The sequence below is a fragment of the Syzygium oleosum genome, unplaced genomic scaffold (assembly GCF_021117445.2).
Source record: "Syzygium oleosum isolate NSW1041296 unplaced genomic scaffold, Sole_v2.1 Sole_v2.01, whole genome shotgun sequence".
In the NCBI taxonomy this organism is placed as follows: Eukaryota; Viridiplantae; Streptophyta; class Magnoliopsida; order Myrtales; family Myrtaceae; genus Syzygium; species Syzygium oleosum.
Window position 1 is genome coordinate 24,571,209 of NW_026607485.1, and position 20,430 is coordinate 24,591,638.

The following is a 20,430-nucleotide window of genomic DNA, read 5'->3' on the forward strand; positions in this document are numbered from 1 at the left end:
GATTGAAAAGAAAGGAAGGCCCGTCGGCTTGACAAGGAGAATCAAACATAAGAAGACAAGTGCATGAAGTTACTGGTGATTAGAGCAGCAAATAGTTATCTGCAACAATTATCCAATCCCATATCTCAGTATCTCCCAATTGCACTTTGACATGATCAAAACCCTCAATTCAAGTGCTTTGTATGCTGCAAGTTTAACAAGCATCTGGTTTTGAGCTTTGGAGCTACATATTCTATTTCATCACATCGAGAACCTACAAGTCATAGCGAATTCAATGACACCACACGATAACTAATTCAATCTTTTTTCATCTGAGAACTAATTCAACCTTCATGTCACACCTGCCCTCTCGATAGTGATACATCTGCGCAAAAGAACTTAGCAATCTTACTAAACCAAATCAAAGCCATGGCTTCAACGTTAGACTGGCAGAAGCAGGGGGAGGCAGTGAAGATGTTGGTTTTGGTTATTTAGAGGACTCGGCACTGATTAAGGTCAGAACAGAATAAGTATATTCTTGCGCCACATCAGAAGGTTACAAGTATAAGAGAGGAAAAGAGGGGAGACGAGCACGAGCAACACTTCCTTTATGGCTTGTGTGGTGCTGAGGAACGCAGGTAGCTCAGGAGAGCAGTGGCACAGTTAACCAGCATATCTCTAGGTGGAACACATTCAGTAATCGGCAGAATTTCAATGAAGTTTTGTGCCCATTCATGAAGGGATGGGAACTTCTCAGCATCAAGTATATTCATGCCTCCAGCTTCTTCCATGACGCCGAGCCAATGCGGGATCCAAATAGCCTATCTTCTCTCCCGCGAAGACTTCTTCCCCTCGATCTGCTTCTCGAGATACGCGGAACACTCTAACGCAGCCTCCACTGCTTTCTCCTTTCCTAGCCCATATTCGGCACGACCGGCTCCCCAAGCGCCTAAGACACACTGTTGTCATTGACACGGGAAAGAAGAAGAAAAAAGCAAGTTCGTCATCAAGACGAATTATTTGACTTGACGAGAAATTAGTTCTGCTGTAGCCAGAAACTTGCATAATATAAAGACCACTATTTCGGAAGGAGGTGAATTCTATATTTGGGTGCCAGAAGAAAATCTGAACTTAAGTTGATTTAATAACATTTAACTCTTTTGGCACATGGATAGGCATACCCTCGGCATAGCCGGCTCTATGGTTGAATTTCCACATCTATTGAATTTAGGGGTGTGACGTCCCAGGCCGTCACCACTAACGACAAAGGGTCTAATAATCCATATAAGCATGCGGAAGCTATTAATATTTTTGAAACAAGTATGTAAAGTATCTTTTATTGAGAAACATACACAAACGCACGCTGGTAAATACCTTTATATATATATACACAAAGTTAGAGTCAGGGTACAGGCGAACTAACTGTACAAATATACAAATCAAAAGATAAGTCGCCCCTGGAAGATTAGGTATACTACTCCACCTACACAACCACCCCTAAATGTTACCCTGCTACAACAACTATACGACCCTATCCAAAAAGGTCCGTCATTTAGGTCGTGCTACCTCAAAAAGTCGTCCATCTGGTCACCCAACTACTCCTCCATATTAGGATCGCTGTCCGACCCTGAGTTTGAGTCAATATCCAGAAATGGAAGCGGCCCCCAAAGCTGTCCCTGGCAGCGGATATACAACGCAACGAAACGGTATGAATCTAACCTTGGCGCAAAGCCTACATCAAACCCACAGCGTGGACACAAACCTCACAAAAACAACATTCGGAAACTCAGGAAAGGTCACGTCCTCCCAATGGAACGTAAAATCAACAGGGGCTCCATAACGAGCGCTATAGATAGCGGGAGGAACGGATGGCATATCTACTAATCTGAAAAGATAAATAACCACGGGAGCAAGCATAAAGCTTAGCAAAAAGATATCTAAAACATCGACAACACGAATCATCAAATCACCACAAGATGTAAACATCATTTATGAGAGGAATGATGCAAATGCAATAAAATGGGTGCAGTGCATGTTATATGCCAGTTATTATTCCAGTTCTCTCATCAAATATCCACCCCCGTACCACGGTTACATCGGCGTGCAGACCGACCTGTGCGGGTAACTTCCAGCGCGCAAACCGGACTTCCATGGTATACCAATCACAGGCATCTCACTCCGAGACATCGTCAGCGCGCAGACCGACGGCATCCAAGCCTTTCGTACTTGGGCATCCCGATACTCCCGTGGGGCATCATCGGCGCGTAGACCGATGGTCCTCACCATTCATTTTCACATGATGCACATGAAGCAATGCACATAAGGCATCGTCAGGAATCCCCCGTCTGACGACCCTCACTATCCATTATCACACAATTATGATATGATGAGTGCAAATGATTCTAACAGAAGCATGTGAATAACAATCCATATATGGGGCATATTAAACCAACGAGACACCAACGATACTATCCAAAGCGCAGGCAATATAACAACATCGTGCACAAAATCACCATCTCATATAAACTATCCTTCATCACACGATTAGCTGACGCGAGACCACGTCGTCGCCATCCATGGGCTCAGTCACCACCAACGTCGGCCTACGACATAGGCGTTCCTCACACCTCCATCCCGCACCGTGAGCCACCCCCGTGCTACTTTCTATTCCGTGGCCACCACGCGCCGTTAAGTGGTTCGGCTCAACGCAAACCACGACTGCCCTTATCGACTCCTTAAAACCATTCAAACTCACCATGTGTCATCCCGACACTTGAACAACACCAAAAACGACTAGAAAATCAAACGAACATAGTAAAAATTTCATCATCCAACTTACACATAACCTTAACACGTCTCGTTCGAGCCATCCAAGCTCGTTTTCAATGATCCGTCACCATCACACGATATCCCGACACCCGTACGTCCTCAGGAAACCAAAAAGTCAAAGACTTTCCGAACTTTTCAACTCGAGACCCAAAACCTTTCATAAAAGGCCAAAAACCATTTATCTCGGGTGAAAAGACGAATGCGAAGTCGAGGAATTAGAATCTACTTGCCTCGGGGATGATCTTATCGAAGAATCGTAGGAAGTCGAGCCGATTTTCCTCTTGCGCGGCCACGATCCATCCAAAATGAAGAAGAAAGAAGAAGAAGAAGAGAAGAAGAGGATGAAGAGACAAAAGGAAAAGACTTGATATAAAGGAATTTCGGACAGAATATTCAAAAATATTCTGATTATATTTTTTTTTTGAATTTTTTTTTGCGCCAATATGGAAAAACACCAAAAATCAGGATGTCACAAAGGGTCCGTTGTTTTCCATGGAATTTTCTCAGTTGCAGATATGGTTTCATCATAAAACCCTTTGATGGAGAAAAACTCATCAGGAATGCATATTCCGTTGTCTAGCATATTTGAAGAAGAAAATCCCAATTCCAAAGAGCTTCATCCATATTCCATGGCATTAATTGATCCTGCCATTCAGGAGCTGGCATTTCGCTTGATACGTATTGTATGGGTACACAACACGTATCAAGCGAAATGCCACTCCCTCGTCACGCGTTTACATCAATACGGTTCTCCTCCGTATTCTCGGGTGAGTAAAACTCTCTGTCTCTCTGTCTCTCTCTCACATATGCATCGAGCGAGCATGATAACGCAAGAAATGTATCCACAGAATGAGAAAGAGGAAAAACTCTTGTGAACATTCAATTGATGTATCTAATAGAAACTCGAGCCAATTGAGCGACAAGCTTGAACTAGACTCGAATCATTGGCACGGCAATTCAAATTCAACTTCCTAAAGATCAACTTTGGGGGAGAAAAAGGGAGCATCATTCAACAGAAAAGTGTCTGTACATCTACAATACATCAGATTGCACGATATACTCCAATTTTCCCCTAAAAGCATCTAGTTAAATAATTGCTCCATCATAACTCATACTCATCATGACGGGAACAAAACAGCACAGGCAGACTGATAAAACAATAACTTGGGGAAAAAGGTCAAAAGGGTCATCTTTTCCATAAGCAGACTGAGCCCAGAAACGAACTTGAAGGGGTCTTGCGGCAACAACGGAAAAAGATCACCTCCCTTCCACTTCTCATCAATGATGTACTCCAGGATCACTTTCGACCCTGCAACGCGACCTCATCGTCCAAAAGCACCGGGACCTTCTTGTGCACTGGGTTCGACTTCAAAAGCAATTCGCTCTTCCTCTTGCTCCATTCTTCAACAATCATCTCGTCCTCGAGGCCCTTCAGTTTTAGAGCCCACTCGATCCTTGTGCAGAACATGCTCTTGTTTTGTTGTTTTGAGCAGTGTAAACGAGCTGGGATGTCTCGTGTGTATAAATAAATGAGATGTGCTCTTGAGAATGACCGCGATGTTTAGTCCGGGAAAATTACCAAAAAAGTCCTAAACCTTTTGCAATTGTGCCAATTCAGTCCTAAACCTTTTTTTTTTGCCAATTCAGTACTAAACCTTTTGCAATTGTGCCAATTCAGTCCATCCGGCCAATTTTGGGCCGCCGGCGCTGACGTGACCGCCGGCCGGCTGACGTGGCGCCACTCGGCGTCCACGTGGCAATATTTTAATATATTTTTTTCCTTCTCCCCCTTGGCCTGTTTGGCCAGGGGGAGGCTCATCGGCGAGGGCCCAGCTCCAGCGAGGCGAGCTCCGCCTCGCCCAACTCCGGCGAGGCGGAGCTCGCCATGGCTGGGCGAGCTCCGCCCTCGCCCAAATCCGGCGAGATGGAGCTCGCCTTGGCTGGGCGAGCTCCGCCCTCGCCCAAATCCAGCGAGGCGGCCAGATCTGGCGAGGCGGAGCCTTGGCTGGGCGAGCTCCGCCCTCGCCAGATCTGGGCGAGGGCCCAGCTCGCCATGGCTGGGCGAGCTTCGCCTCGCCGGAGCTGGGCGAACTACGCCCTCGCCGCCGCTAGGCGAGCCTCGCCCAGATCCGGCGAGGCGGAGCTCACCTTGACTGGCGAGCTCCGCTTCGCCGAGGATGCGAGGCGGCGGAGCTCGCCCGGCCATGGCGAGCTCCGCTACCGCCCGGATCCGGCGGCGGAGCCTTGGTGAAAGCGAGCTCCGCCCTCGCCCCGGATGCGGGCGAGGGCCTAGCTTGCCATGGTTGGGCGAGCTCCGCCTTGTCGGAGCTGGGTGAGGGCGGAGCTCGCCATGGCTGGGCGAGCTCTGCCTCGCTGGAGCTAGGCGAGGGCCCGGCCGCCATGGCCGGGCGAGCCCGCCTCGCCATCCGGCGAGGCGGAGCTCGCCTCGCCATGGCGAGCTCCGCCTCGCCGGATCCGGGCGAGGGCGGAGCTCGCACGGCCAAGGCGAGCTCCGCCGCCGTAGCCGGACGAGGTGGAGCTCGCCCAGCGGCAGCGAGGGCCCGGCTCGCCTCGCCGGAGCTGGGCCCTCGCCGGCGAGCTTCCCCCCTGGCCAGGGGGAGAAGGAAAAGAAAAAATATTCGAAAAAAATAAAAAAATATTAAAATATTACCACGTGGACGCCGGCCGGCCAAAAGTGGCCGGATGGACTGAATTGACACAATTACAAAAGGTTTAGGATTGAATTGGCCAAAAAAAAAAGTTTAGGACTGAATTGGCACAATTACAAACGGTTTAGGGCTTTTTTGGTAATTTTCCCGTTTAGTCTAGTGCTGCCAAGTTTGAATCTTGGAGCAGAGAAATGGCGCGGCCATTGATGAGGAACAGAGAAAGGCAAGGCCAAGTAGGAGAAAAAGTAGGAGAAAACCGAAATAGGTTTTAAAAAGGGGAAATAATATGTATCTGTCGTTCCACGACAAGAAAAGAAAGGAACTAATAATCTTTCGGGCAAGAAGCAGAATGGGTTTGATCGTTTGATACGCACAATTAGACTTCATTGTTTAATATAAGTTCATCCTGAAACAATAATAAATTTCAGGCATTTCTGCTGAGCTATGTGTAGATCCACACTTCATTGGTTAAATATATAGGTCTATAAGCCTGTTCAGTAGCTTCTTTTCTTCTTTTCTTTTTTGCTCAGTTTTAAGCATTACAAACTTGCTCCCACGACGAAGCATCGCTCGAATTTAAGCTGCATATAAAATCTCCCAACGGGAATCTAGTTAAGCATAGAAGTAGAATAGAATCGTTTTGCGCCATATTATAATGTTCCGAGTAAAAACATGTCAAGAGTCTCATCTTCGCAATGCATTTAGGGTTTATTTGGCTTCTAAGGGAAGGCATGGTTTCTTGAAAATGATCTTCAACTTTAGTTCGATATCCACTGCGTTTGAATGATCGAGCCGGACACACAAGTTCCTGGAAGTTCCGGTCATTGACAAGCAAATGGGAAAGGGACATGGAGTGTAGAGTCAGAAATTGGTGTATATTTCCATTAGGCTTAGGTGGGTATTTATATACGCAAGAGTACATTTTAAAAGATTTACTTGCAAAAAAAAAACATAAAATAGAAAACTTTATATCTTCTAAAGATGAGATTCCAAAACTTCCAAAGTCGATAGCCCTATATTTGGTTGATAGAGAGTAAGGAAGTTTTTGTTTGCATGCACGTAGCTTGGAGAGAGAAACCGACGAGATTTGGAAGTAAAAGTGAGATGAGTTTCTCAAGTATAAGAAGTTGACGAATTACAATTTATATTTGGGAGACTGACAATGATAATATACCAGTCCATGGAATTATTATTTCAAGAAGGAAAAGGTATGTAATTGCTACAAATATGTTGTTGTTGTTGTTTTTTACCACGCAATGCGATTGGCATGGGCATATATTTACTCAGACGCAATTTATCTCAACTCATATCTGTGATAGACTAATTTTATGCAACTTTTTTCTTACTCGTGAAACATTGTTTACCAAAAAAAAAAAAAGGCAGGTTTCCTCAATGTATGCATTTTATACAAAAAAAAGACATATAAATTACATCGAGCACCTAGTGATTGGAGGGACGGTGTGCCCTCGTTGGCCCCGCTTGTCGCGGTAAATTTTACATGAAATACAGAAGTATATATGTTCTTTTTTTTCATAAACATTTGATTTTTATTGCTAGTTCTGCAAATTGAATGATTCGGTTGTAGTAAATACATCTTCTATAAATCGTATCACATTCGAAGATCCTTGTGTTTTCTCTTTGACTCCTTTTCAAGTATATTTATCAAAGTTGGCAAGTATTCTCCAACCCAATTATTCGGCCGGAAAACGGAATCAGTACGCTAAAGTAAGCAAACAAAGGAAAAAGCAAAGATTCACGTAGTCCTCGCCTTGCAAGTCGTCATATCCATATTGGAATGGACGGTCATGGAAAGATGAGTCTACCTCTATCGAACCCCATAATTTTCGACCAAAAAAAACAAACCCCAATAATTTGCGACATTGACACCCACGTTGTGTTGTGTCGAAGTTAAATAAATAAATAAAAAAAAGAAAACCATAACACGACCAAGCGGACGGTGCTATTTTTTATTACTATTTTTTTTTCGAAAATTTCTATTTTTTTTATCAAATCCGTGGCCCCATTTATTTATATGCTCATGCTCTTTATTATTGTGCTATTTTTTTATATATTTTTTTTTATTTATTTGCTTACAAATTTTTTATTTTTATTTTTTTAACAAGTGTACTCGGGCAATGCGGGCGAAGCAAAATCCGATGCGTCACTCCATCTCTCCATTAAAAGATAATATGAATTGTTAAGTTATTTTTTAAATTTTACATCAAATCCAGGTTTTTTCCACCCCGTAGGCCGGACTTTTTATCTAGATGTATTGGGTTTATCCGGTCTCAAATCCGGACTAGCTAACGTAGCAAAAGGGGTTTTTTTTTTTGGTCAGGCAGCCAAAGCGGTTTAGAGAGCCAATTAACAGGGAGGGTCCTATTCTATGAGCTTTGCCAATCCAATCGGCACAAAATTCCACAACAACTCCTTCGAGATGGGCCAAGACGCACCTACATTCATTAATTGAGAGACGAATAGTCCATGGACTTTGGATTCGGCCTGATACGGAGTTAACTGTTGACTTTATAGGACCACTTGTAGGTCACGACTCTCCACCCGTAGATCACTTCCCAGCGCCTAGCTTCCTTTCTTCAGTTAAAAACAGAAGTGCTTCTCGCAGAGCTAGCTAGGGTCTCGGCTAGCTTGGCCAAATCGGCTCGAATTTTCTTCGTCAACCCAGCAACCGGCACTCCATGAGCGTCTTGACGGATCTCGACAATTGAAGCCTCCGAGGAGCTGTCAACCCATGATCCGTCAACATTCATATTCAAAAGCCCTTTTCCTGGCAACATCCACCCAATCAGTAAGTCACAAATCTTCGTTGTTAAACTCCTGAGGGTTTGGGACTACAGTGAGAAGCTATTGTGCAAGGCCAAGGTGTCGTCCACGATGGTACCTAGACTTGGGTTGTGACCTTGAAAAAAATAGGAATTTCGAGCTTTCCAAATCAACCAAAGTATACCAGCAACCAATTCTCTCGGAGGTGTGTTAATTCCTACTGTCATATCCTCGAGAATCCATTTGTCCATTCTTGTGATGTTTCTCGGGGATGTGTTGATGTTTATTCTTGGATATTTCCATATAGCCTTGATCCACTTGCACAAAGTGAAGAGATGTTCAACCGTTTCCGGAGCTTGTCGACATGATGGGCTAATCTGATCAGGTAACAACTTACCTCTATACAAATCCTACTTTGTGGGTAGTGCATTTTGACACACTCCACAAAAAGAATAGTATCAAACGTAGCTGCCAAATAGTATTCCATACGCCTTGATTGCTCGCGAGCCCCGTCCGACGACCCATGTTGGTGTTTGACAAACAAATAAGGCATTTTCCTTGTCTCACATAAGAAAAAAAAGGAAAGTTTTGATCACTTTATAAGTAAAAGTGCTATTTACTATTGTAAATAGAGAAAATGGGTGAATGGGCTAGAAAATAAAGCATCGGTATGGCACCATTTGAGGCGTTATATGGTCGAGCTTGCAGAACTCCAGTCTATTGGAATGAGGTCGGGGAAAAGAATGTCACGAGTCCAAAGCTAGTCCAACTCACCGTAGAAGCTGTACAAGTGATTAGGGATAAGCTTAGAACTGCCCAAAGCTGACAGAAAAGTTATGGTGATAGACGTCGGAAGCCTCTAGAGTTTCAAGTAGGCGACCACATATTCCTTAAAGTGTCACCCATGAGAGATGTATCGCGCTTTGGAAGGAAAGGAAAGCTAAGTCCCAGGTACGTAGGACCCTTTGAAATTCTAGAAAGAATGGGGAATTTTGCTTATCGGTTGGCATTGCCACCAAAACTTGCTCAGGTATATAATGTGTTTCACGTATCGATATTGAGAAAGTACGAGCCCGATCCGGCACTCGTCCTAAATTTCGACAAGGTTGAATTAGATAGTAAGGTGTCTTATACAGAAAAGCCGGTGCGGATCGTGGACCGAAAAGAGCAAGTATTAAGAAATAATACCATCCCTATAGTAAAGGTCCTATGGCACCATCATGGAATAGAAGAAGCCACCTGGTGTTGACACCTGATTTTTAGCTTATTTTTTTTCATATTTTCAAAAATCTCAAAATTAGGACTAGGAATCTTGGCCAAGCCTAGAAACCTATTTCTAAACCAAAAAATAATTTTTTTAGTATTTTCCTGCATTTTTCCTTAATTTCTTTTTGTCAAAATAAGTGAGAAAATCAAGAAAAATACCAAATGGAATCATAAAATTCCATAAAAATATTCATTAGTCTTATTTTAAATCTAATTTCATTAATACATCATCAATTTTGAAAAATCTCAATCGGGTATATGTTTTTCCCAAAATTGGGCAAAATCAAACCCGAATTGAACCAAAAATGCAATTAAATCTTTTCTAGTCATTTTTAAGTCATAGTGTCTTCACAACAAATGATTCTGGGATCTTGAATTACATAATGGTCGGTCCAATTGCATAATTTGTCATAGAAATCAGAAAACCCCAAAATTCAATTGAAAATTAAGAGTTTTGAGTCCAAATTGGGAATCGTGCCCAATATGAAATTGTCGAATCATGAGACCATCATTTCTAGAGTTAATCAGATGTGGGTAATTCAATTTTGGCATCAATTTTGCCTAATCAGGTCATTAGGACATCAAATTGAACAAAATCCTATTAACCCGAATACAAAAATGTAAAAATCTTGGACATGATTATCACAAAAATTAGGGAAAATCACATATTTGGGTTCAAAATGTGATGAGAAATTCAATTTTGGGGTTTAACTTTAAAAATTGGGTCAAAATTGAGCTTAATTTACGAATTTAGACCAACCCGGGTCTGACGGGTCGATCGGGTCAACCCGACCCGACCCAAGTTGTTCATCTCCCTTACTCGACTCACTCAGAATGCCCATTAAACCCAGAAAAAGCATTTCAAGCCCACGACTTTGCCAATCTTTTCCAGCCAATTTGACACATGAAAATCGACTTGGCCAACTAGAGAATCTCCGGCTGGTACCAAGGAACCGATCCAACCGATCGGAAGTCGGTTCCAAAAAACTTTGGGCAGGAATTTTGATGAACAAAAACGAAGAAAAATTGAACATTGTAGAGGAGAAGGTGTTCGACGAATTGCCAGAGAGAGAGGAGAGACAGAATAGGTGCAAAAGAGAGAGAGAGAGATTGAACGTGAGGTGAGTAGATACTCCCTGGGACCGAGCGATCGGTGCTTTTCCAATCGAAAAGCGCCGACAAATCGGTCTTGACGGTGAGTTTCCTCACCGGCGAACTAGAACAGGAGTTGGCCGTGAACACCTAAAAATCGAGCTCGGCCGGCGTGCTCAGAGCACTTCCGGCGAAGCCAAGACCACTAGTTGGAAGTCTGAGTGTTGAAGAACAACTACACGGGCACTGCTTATTTCGGGAACTCCGATTTGATTGCATTCGAAAAAGGTAAAATCCTCTCATAATCACGGTTTTCCAGAATTCTAGAAAGCATGATTTAGTTCAATCTTGCTGATTATGCAATCTTCTCTCAGATTTTGAGTTTCTGAATGCTTAGAATACATTTCTAAACATATTTTGTGTTGTTTGATTGCATTTTTGGGCATTAAAAATGCAAAAACCGAATCGGCCATTTCGTGAACTATCTCGCCGGAATTCAGAGGATCTCGCCGGAGCATCCCCATGGCCATAGGCCGTCAAAGTTAGCATTTTCTCCCCTGTTTGATGATTTTATATCGATTGAGATCGACGTAGACGGCTAGGGCGATTTGTATGATAATCTGTGCGCTTGAATAGATGGTTTAGGATAGTTAGCAAATTAGGTTTTTTGGATCAGTTTTACGCCGGCCAGCAGAGGTCCAACGACGTGCTAAATGGATCGGACTGAAAATAGAATACACGAACTTTACAATGGATCAATCAGAATGACGAAACTCTCATCAAAAGGTCGCCGGAGAATGATTCAAATTGGTGGCCTCGAGAACATAGAACTAGGATTCATGCCTATGAGGTGTTTGATAAAATGCCTCAGTGAACAGAAAAGAAAACGACGCCGTTTCCGGCGTCATGCTTGCCGGAGGAGATGACCGGCGCCGGCGTCGGCGCCGGCGATGCCCGGTTCGGCTCAGCCGAACCGGGTTGAACCGGGCTGGTCCGGTTCATTTCTCGGAGGGAATTTTAAAAAAATAATAAATATAAAAAATTAAAAATTAAAAAAATTCATAAAAATTTTAAAAATTAAAAAAATTCATAAAAAAAGTTCAATTTTTTTTTTGTAAAATCATAAAAATATAAAAAATTTGAGAAATTAGAAAAAAAATTTCAAAAAAATAAGAAATTCCCAGAAAAATAAAAAAAATTAGAAAATTCATAAAAATTCAAAAATTTTCAGAAAATTCATAAAATACAAATAAAAAATGTAGAAATTTAGAAAATCAATAAAAAATTGAAAAAAAATTGGAAAATTCATAAAAATTTTCAGAAAATCATAAAAATCAATTCTCAGTTAATGAAATTCTCAAAAATTCAATTTCCAAAAAGAAAAATAAAAAATTTTAAAAATTCACAGAATAGTTTAAAAATACTGTGGCTAACCTTAGAAAGTGAAATTTGAATTTTTGGAAGTGCCCAAGTGGCATTTTTAGAAAATCTCAAATTCAAGAGTTATAACCCCTAAAAAATCCTAAAACCCTAAAAAATGTAAATCATGAAATGAATAAAGTTCTAGAGCTTCATTAGGGTTTTGATGTTTTGATTGATTTTTATTTTTAGAAACTATTTAGGATTGATTGATTTGATTGACATTGATTGCGCATTTAATACTTGATTGGTTTTTCCCGTGATTAGAATGGATAGAATTAGTGGGTAAGCCTCGGAAATTTGCATGACACGTTAGACATCGTATCGTTCTTAGGTACAGAAAGGGCGTTAGAGATCTCGATTTAGGATCAATAACGTGAGCAAGTCCCCGTACTCAGAATCTCTGGTTCGTAGAATCGTGGTATTTCTCCCATACCCCGATTAGGTTTCTAGTCTATCTACCAATAATGACTAGTGGTGACTCCAAAATCACAAACTTAGACTAAATAAGAAATTACCATCCGCTGTCACGTGAGGTATGGTCTGGGAGAGACCCTTACACGGAAATACCTCCTTAGCGCACAAATCCCGAAAGTCCCAATAAAAAGCACGGCGCGACACCTGGGAAAGTGAAGAAATCATGAAGCGTCAGTACCCATACTTGTTCGAGGAACCAGGTCTATATTTAAATTTCGAGAATGAAATTTTATTAGAGGGGGAGAATTGTGACATCCCTAATTTGGGCCAAGACGACCAAAGGTAAATAGCCATGGACTTGGCGGGCGGTCCGATCCGAGGGCCGGTAATGGGACGGACAATATGGTCGGAATGAGCGTACGGATGGTTGGTCATGGTTCCATCGAAAGATAGCCCATGGATTGGTCATGAGATCGATAATGGAATGACTTTTCGATCACGCAAATCGATTAAAGTAATATGACCACGGATCGACCTTTTGACTATAAGAGCCGTTAGTGGGACGGTCCGGGACAAACATAGATCAGCGCCGTGTGGGCATGTGTCGATCACGAGTGATTTCGCTCGGCCATGCATTAGTTGCGGATGACCATGGATTGATCTTGTAGTACTTAATTCCACGCGACTATATGACAACCGAGGATTGACCATGGGTCGTAGATACTCAAATGAGGACCGGTTGCAAATCGGCCATGGATTGACCCGTTGAGTCGGATAGGCTATGCACGAGCCATGTGCCAGGCCAAGAGCCTCGTGGCTCAGTCGCGGACCAGGCTTTGTGCCAGCCATACCGGCCAAGCCTTATGCCCAGACATGACCGGCCCTTGTTCCCGTCAGCTAGGCCACGGACCGGCTACGTGCCCGGCCGTGTGCCAGTCATTGTGCCTGACCTGTGTGCCAAGCTTTATGCCCATCATCTTTGGTTCCGACCTAGTTCCGTGTCCAACAGACTTGGCCACGAGCCATGCATTGTGCCCGTCCGTGAGCCAATGCATGTATTCGGTCCTTGAACCGGTCCCTTGCTCGTGTGACCCAGCATTGCGCTCGGCGCACCGCTTGTGCGGCCCGGCACCACGTTCGTGCACTTGGCTCCGTGCTTGATACTATGCCTGTGTGGCCTGGCTGTATACCAAGCCTTGCGCCCGGTCAGACCTGACCAAACAGGCCACGTGCCTGGTCAGTCCGATTGGTCCAAACTTGCACCATTTAACCCGAACTTTGGCTCAGTTATACCTGGTCATATTTAGACACATTCCTACACCGAACCACAATTCGAATAGGTTCGTCGATCATTTTAGATTTGTAAATTCTCATTTACTTAGGCATTTTTTCTAAGTATCATTATTGATTTTGGAGGATGCACTTAATGAAGGAGGCGAACCATAATTAGGCTGTCCTTAGTGAATTAGTCGGTACCCATGAAAGACAAGATCAAGCCTTACACGGCCAAGCTTGGAGAACAAGAAGCCAATTTGATCAAGTCAACATTTAACCAATAATTGAGGGCTAATCATTAGGGATGATCTTATCTTATAAGATCTCCAATAATTGAGTGTGTTCTTGAGAGCTCTAGAGAGTCACACGCCCAAGGAACTTGGAAGACGAGAATGAAGACCAAGTTAAGGCCAATTATGAGAGAAACCATCATTAGGGGCTTAGGTGTCCCTATAGTCATAAATGAATAGGGTGACTCATATACCCTAAGCTTCGGGCATAATGGCCCTAACAAGACACTTGTTAGCCAAATGGGATCAACAATAATGGGGTCTAAGATTAGATAAGATTTCCTCTAATTGTAGGCATCACCTTAATGCAATTGATTGGTCCATTTGGCAAGTTAATCATTATAACTTAGTCTATAAATAGGAGGACCACCATTCATTCCTTTTCTTTCCTCAAACCGAACACACCATCACTCTCTCGGCATCTCTTCCTTTCTCAATCTCTCTCTCTCTCTCTCTCTCTCTCTCTCTCTCTCTCTCTCTCTCTCTCTCTCTCTCTCTCTCTCTCTCTCTCGGTCGCTCCCTCTTGCCCGCCTCACCATCACCGGACACCCCTTGTTAGAACTACCTGTGACCCTAGAGTAAGTGAATTCCCTATTCTTTGGTTAGGATGTGGTGTTGTGCGTTTGGGCTCGAGTGGTGACCATGTTTGTAATGTTGGACGCTTGCATGTATGCTTGTTGTTTCGCTTCATAGCCGTGAGTCAAGGCACAACCGAAGCGCGAAACGGGGCATCGTACGGTCACGCACTCATGTTGTGGTGCTACGGAACGAGATCGGCTCGATGCGGGTTTATATTAAATCGTGTAGACCCGGGCTAAGTCTGGCTCCGAGCCGGCGTTCGGCATGGTGGATCGAGCCACGAGTCCTAGACCGTGCTCGGCATGTTAGGCAATTGTCCTAGAGATTATGAAATCACGAACACGGCACGCCTTCGGGTTTGAATGCATGGGTTAATTATCGAGATAATAAACCGGATTGTATACTGCTATTTGCATGATCACACGAGAGACTAAGGCCATTACCGATGGATTTCAGGACATTGCCGTCGTCGATAGATTTTGGGGCGATGCCGCTATCGATGGATTTCGAGACGATGCCGCCATCAATGGATTTCGAGGCGATGCCCGATGGAGTATCGGATGCCTGGTGAATACCGGAGGAACCGATAGATTTTGGTTGAGAAATAATGAATCCCGTGTGTCGATCTTTGCATGCAACATTGAAAACCATGCTTGAGGTTCTCTTGTTTGATGAGTATGCCATGTTTAGTACATATGCAAGGTAAGAAGCATTTTGCTATTGATTTACCGTCAACAAGCCAACGGAAACGATTATTCTCTTTTCAATAGCGAGGTTATCTCTTAGCCGAAGCATAGTAAATTTAACTTACTGAGTTATGTTACTCACCCTTTATATTTTCAGCCTTGTAGGTATGGCTTTGCCACCACCTGTTCACTTTGGTCTCCTAGTAGAAATGCATGTTCGAGTTATAGATGTTGTCGATGTAGAAACAGAAGTCATGTATCGTAAGTGTAGTACCACGGTTTGGGTTCAAGAAAGTGCCGACGAGCTGGTCCCCCATCGTTATGAAGTGTGATTTGTGTGGTTTGATGGAGATCTTTTGGGACCCCTAGCGGATTTTGACGGGCCACCCGGGGCTGCTGGTGATAACGCGCCCAACGGGAACGCCGAAGGACCGTAGCCAGTCGATCGAGCTTGGGAAGGAGCTAACTTTTGCTTTTTGTGAAGGGACGGTGGTAGTGAAGCTAGGATAACCCCAGCCATGTGGATAGTATGCGAAGGACCCGACGTGATCCGGATGTAAACAAATAACCAAGAAGGCCCGTAGGAAGGAGGGCTTGTAATTTAAGTATCTATAATGTAAATTAAGTGTGCTTGTATAATATACTTTCCAGCTCTTGTTGTTGTTTTTGTAATTATTATCGAGTATAATAGCTTTCGCTTGTGCGTAACCAAAGAATAGCGTAACGGGACGTCGCAATATAAATCCCCGGAACAAAAATGAATCACGACCGAGCCGGGACCGAGTGCTACGGTCTTGACCCAGAGCGTGACAATCTTGACCATTGGAATTTGTTGATCTTATATACAATCCTGTGAAACAAGGAATGATAAATCGTCATCCAGGCTTCACTCCATTTCAACAAGCACCAAATACTCAAAAGAAAAAAGGAAGAAACACTGAATACGAATAAAACAATGAAACCCAAAGCAAACTTTCGAAGTACATAATCTCAAAGGACAGCTTCAGAAACTCACCAGTCAAATAAACTTGAGTACACAGTTTTTGCCAGAGCATCTCTTTGGCCAGCTGCAGAATCTGGATCCACGAACTTTGTTATGGTTTCACCACCAGGAGGTACAATTACACGCTTGCAAAGAGGATCCTCCAGTGCCTTCATATCACACCTGAAAAGACCTTACACTTAGGAAGCTGCAAATTTTTTTGCATGAGAGCATTTAAAGTGTAGCAGGATAGCATGTCTAACACTCCTTTCATCTGTAAATAAAATGGCTTAAATACATTAATAGCTCAGCCGCAGTTTTCAAATGAAACCAAAACTTTTCATCCTTGGGCGTTGAGGAATCTATTTCTTTTCCCTCCACACATTCAACGTTCCCGAGGTGAAGAATTGCAGCCACCACTCGAAATATTGCGTCCTGAAAAGACACAACTCAATGAAAAGAGCCAAAGGGGTATGTGCTCCAAAGGATCACTTACGTGTTCCCTCGTATACCTGCTCGTGAGAACTTATCCTAACGATAGCCATTGCTCTCCTAGTCGCAATGTATTCCTTCGAATCATCAACACCATCCAACACAAAACAGTTTGATTGATTCAGATAATGAAATGTTCTTGGGTGTCCTAGCTTGAACCTCTGGATATCTGTCAAACAAAATTGAAGCATGATAATCTTGTTTTAAGAGCTCTTTAAATGAAAGGAAAAAAATCCTTCACTATATCACAAACTTTTTGCGACACAGATAGCATGAAATGTTCAGTATGTCCTCAAAGACCTACCTATAATACTTTTTTTCTGAGATGATGACACGCCTTTGCAAAAATTGACATTTTAGAAGTACCAAAGAAAGTACAGAGCCCAATAAATTCAATTTAATGAATGATCACAAAAGTAAGATTCTGATTGAAACTGAGATTTCCCCCCCTCTTACAGGGCCTAAAAAATTCTGCTTTTAGCCTTTTGTTATCTCTCATGGTCATAACATCACACTTATCAAACAAATACCACAATACCAAAGGTTAGACAAAAGAAACAACCACCTCTAGCCCTGATTTTTTAAAGTAATGGCTAAAAAGGAAGCAGACATAAATGATGATGTAAAAATAGAAAAGAGCGTCTCAGATTAATGCTAAATGTTGGCAAAGACACTAACATTAATAAAATACTAGATGGAACTCACAGGGAAGTTACCCCACATTGAATTAAATAATCGAAAAATTAAATGCTACCCACACCGTTTCGGTGCCCTGCAGGATCTGGCCTATGTGGGGGAAAAGAGCTTTTGCTTGACCTAAACATTTCAGCGGCAAAATCTTGGGTTCAATGATAAGTTCACTCGGTAAAAATGGAAACTTACCAACAAAAATCACACAGCTCATATCAACCTACTACTTACCAATCTTAATTAGAGGTCGATGATAAGAAATTGATCTCATTTTGAAACATGAAAAGGGGATAAGCCTACCAATAGGAGATTAAATTTCGTTATAAATCTCTGTTTGTTAATTTCTACTGGGATTATAACAATAATATCTAGTCAGTTATGTCGCAATCAATTTAAACTCCTTTAGCAAGAACAGACCATATATTATTCTAGTAATATAGTTTTGTCCCTCTTCATCTCTTCTCACAACTCGTCTCCAAAAGTGATGCACTTCCATGGCATGCTTTTCTTTGGTAGTATAAACAAAAGAGGATAAAAGGCTTGGTCTAAACATCTTGAAAGAATGCTTGATTGGAAATCTAGATCCTCACCTCCTGAGGAGCAGCACAAAGCATATAGAAACAGTGATAGTTTCTCTCAGGATCAGAGATCTTACAAACACGTGACCTCTCCAACAAAAAAGTTCTGACAGCAGCTCCAGATATCCGTCCCCTTTGGTCAAACTGAATCTCCACAAACTTACCAAATCGACTGAAACATTTATCAAACAGAGAAGATGAGACCAACTGGAGAGGTAGCAAAGGATCTGAGCATATGCAATAATATTTATGTCCATACACGAAGATAATCACATCTTGAGTTGTTGTTCCTGGCGGTCCTGGCGTTACCAAATGCTTCTAGTACAGGGTTAGACTGCAAGATTGCAGTATTGTAAGTGTACGTCGTGCAAGTCACGTAATTGTTGAGGTAAAATACTCAATATTCTTTGGTGTACTTAGTTACCTTCAAAACCTGCTGCTCGACAGTTCTGCCCTCTGCAGCAGCTCGCCCACCCAAATAAGGAAGATAACGCATAAGTAGCTTTGTGCTCTCAGTTTTACCCGCCCCACTTTCACCAGTAATCAAGATTGACTGACTTTTCCCATCACTGATCATGAGTCTACACATATCAACAGCACTCCAATTACATATGAAGTAAAAGGCCATAGAAAGTCAAATATTAAGATAAAGCAGCACCTGTACGCGGCATCTGCTACAGCAAAAGGATGTGGACTCCGCTTCCCAAAAGCTGCCCCGTTATATCGAGCCATCATATGGCTATCGAAGAGATGAGGTAATTTCGTAAAGGGGTTTACAGCAATCAGTATATTTCCTATGTAAGTCTGAAACCATCATAAGATTAACATTAGCATGCTAAACCATGAGTAAAAATAACAGTATATTTGGTCAGCACCATCCGTTGGACTCCTCCAAAATCAGTCCAGGAAAAGGAGACAACCTAAAGACGAGGGAACTCACATATATTTCATTCTTATCATATCGCGACCACAAATTCTGTAGAACTCCCGGCTCATGCATATAAGCCAGCTTTGTCATATCATCCACTCCACTTGGTGGTGCTTCAGTATCTTTAGCATATACATCTGAGGCCTTCACATGGACCTGTAACTCCATCAAAAGAAGAAATCCACAACGAAAAAGCTCAATGTCAGGAGATTTGAGAGCGAAGTTTCTTCAATAATGAGAAAGATATAGACCATCCAATCTCTGAGCTTAAGTCTACTCAAGTTGCTAGAATTGTCATTAACATTTACAAACAATTTCTTCAGCAGATTACAGAAAGGCTTTTCAAGATAACAGAAGAAAAAGAGAAAATTTCAGAATCACATTATCTGGCAAATTCCATACCGTCTTGCCCAATGAACAGAGGACTTTCAGCACCGGACCTTTAACTTCCACAACTTCACCATCTATCCAAGCCACATCAGGATAACCAAACAAAAGATCCAACACTAACCTGCATATAGACAAAAAAAATTAGGGAGTCTAATGATATTGGTTCACTGAAGCCTCTATCGATTCATTCACTGTAGAATCAGCTCCTTGGATCCCACATCAACACGGAAGAGCTGGTGCAGGTTTAGAGCATGCAAATTACAGGTCCCAAATAGAACTCCGATTAAAGGTGACATCAGAGTTTTAATGTACTTAAGGCACATCCACAATAGAACAGACACAGACAAAATCTAGATAACGATTTACAGAATGTGAAGTCAATTACAACAAATATACTAAATGAAATCTCAACATTAAGAAGCATGAGAGGCGGGTAGAGGACATCAGCAGTTTCAAGAATTTGTTAAGATTCAGAAAAATGAAAAGGAATAAGTAATAACAGGATGGAATATGCACTTCAGGAAAGGATTAACTTTGTAAAACATCACTCTAGACTAAGAAAACGAGAACAAAAGTACCAAACATGAGAGATAATCAGGTTTATGTGTTTGGAAAAACTATTTCCTCAAAAGTTGAACTTTTCTTGCAGTAGAAGGCATGATCCTCCACTTATGTCTACATGCAAAACAGACATAGAGCCCCGCATATAAGCACCTAAGAAAGTCAGGCCTTCCCAATACGTCTGGATAGGAATGCATCTTACCTATTGAAGTAAGAGATACTAAAGATTCAAATGCTTCATGCTAAAACCAAATTTCTTCAAGTGAGCAAATTTTTCTAGAGAAAGCCGCTTAAGCTCAAGAGAAAATTATATAATGTGGCAATAAGGCTAGGAATGCTTCAAAGACAAGGTGCTGGGCTGTTAAGAACCAATCGTGTGCAAAATGACTGTAGTAGAGACGAAACTACTCGGTTGGATAAGCAAACACATGAGAAAAGATAGGATTAGACATTAAACTATCTAAGGAAAAGTAGGTGAGGCTCCTACGAGGGCAAGACATAAGCTCATTTGAGATTGTGCTGTCACG

General features: G+C 42.4%; 1 long non-coding RNA gene across 2 annotated transcripts; it reads right to left on the bottom strand.

The window, feature by feature from the left end:
• Positions 1–79: 79 nt before the first annotated feature.
• On the bottom strand, positions 80–3,132 carry LOC130138448 (uncharacterized). 2 transcript variants are annotated; one of them, XR_008816853.1, is made up of 3 exons: positions 1,742–3,132; positions 1,546–1,655; positions 80–938 (listed from the first exon to the last, which is right to left on the bottom strand). It is a non-coding gene; the product is annotated as an uncharacterized LOC130138448 (long non-coding RNA). The 2 variants fall into 2 exon arrangements; XR_008816849.1 differs by having other exon boundaries at positions 1,546–3,132.
• Positions 3,133–20,430: the final 17,298 nt, after the last annotated feature.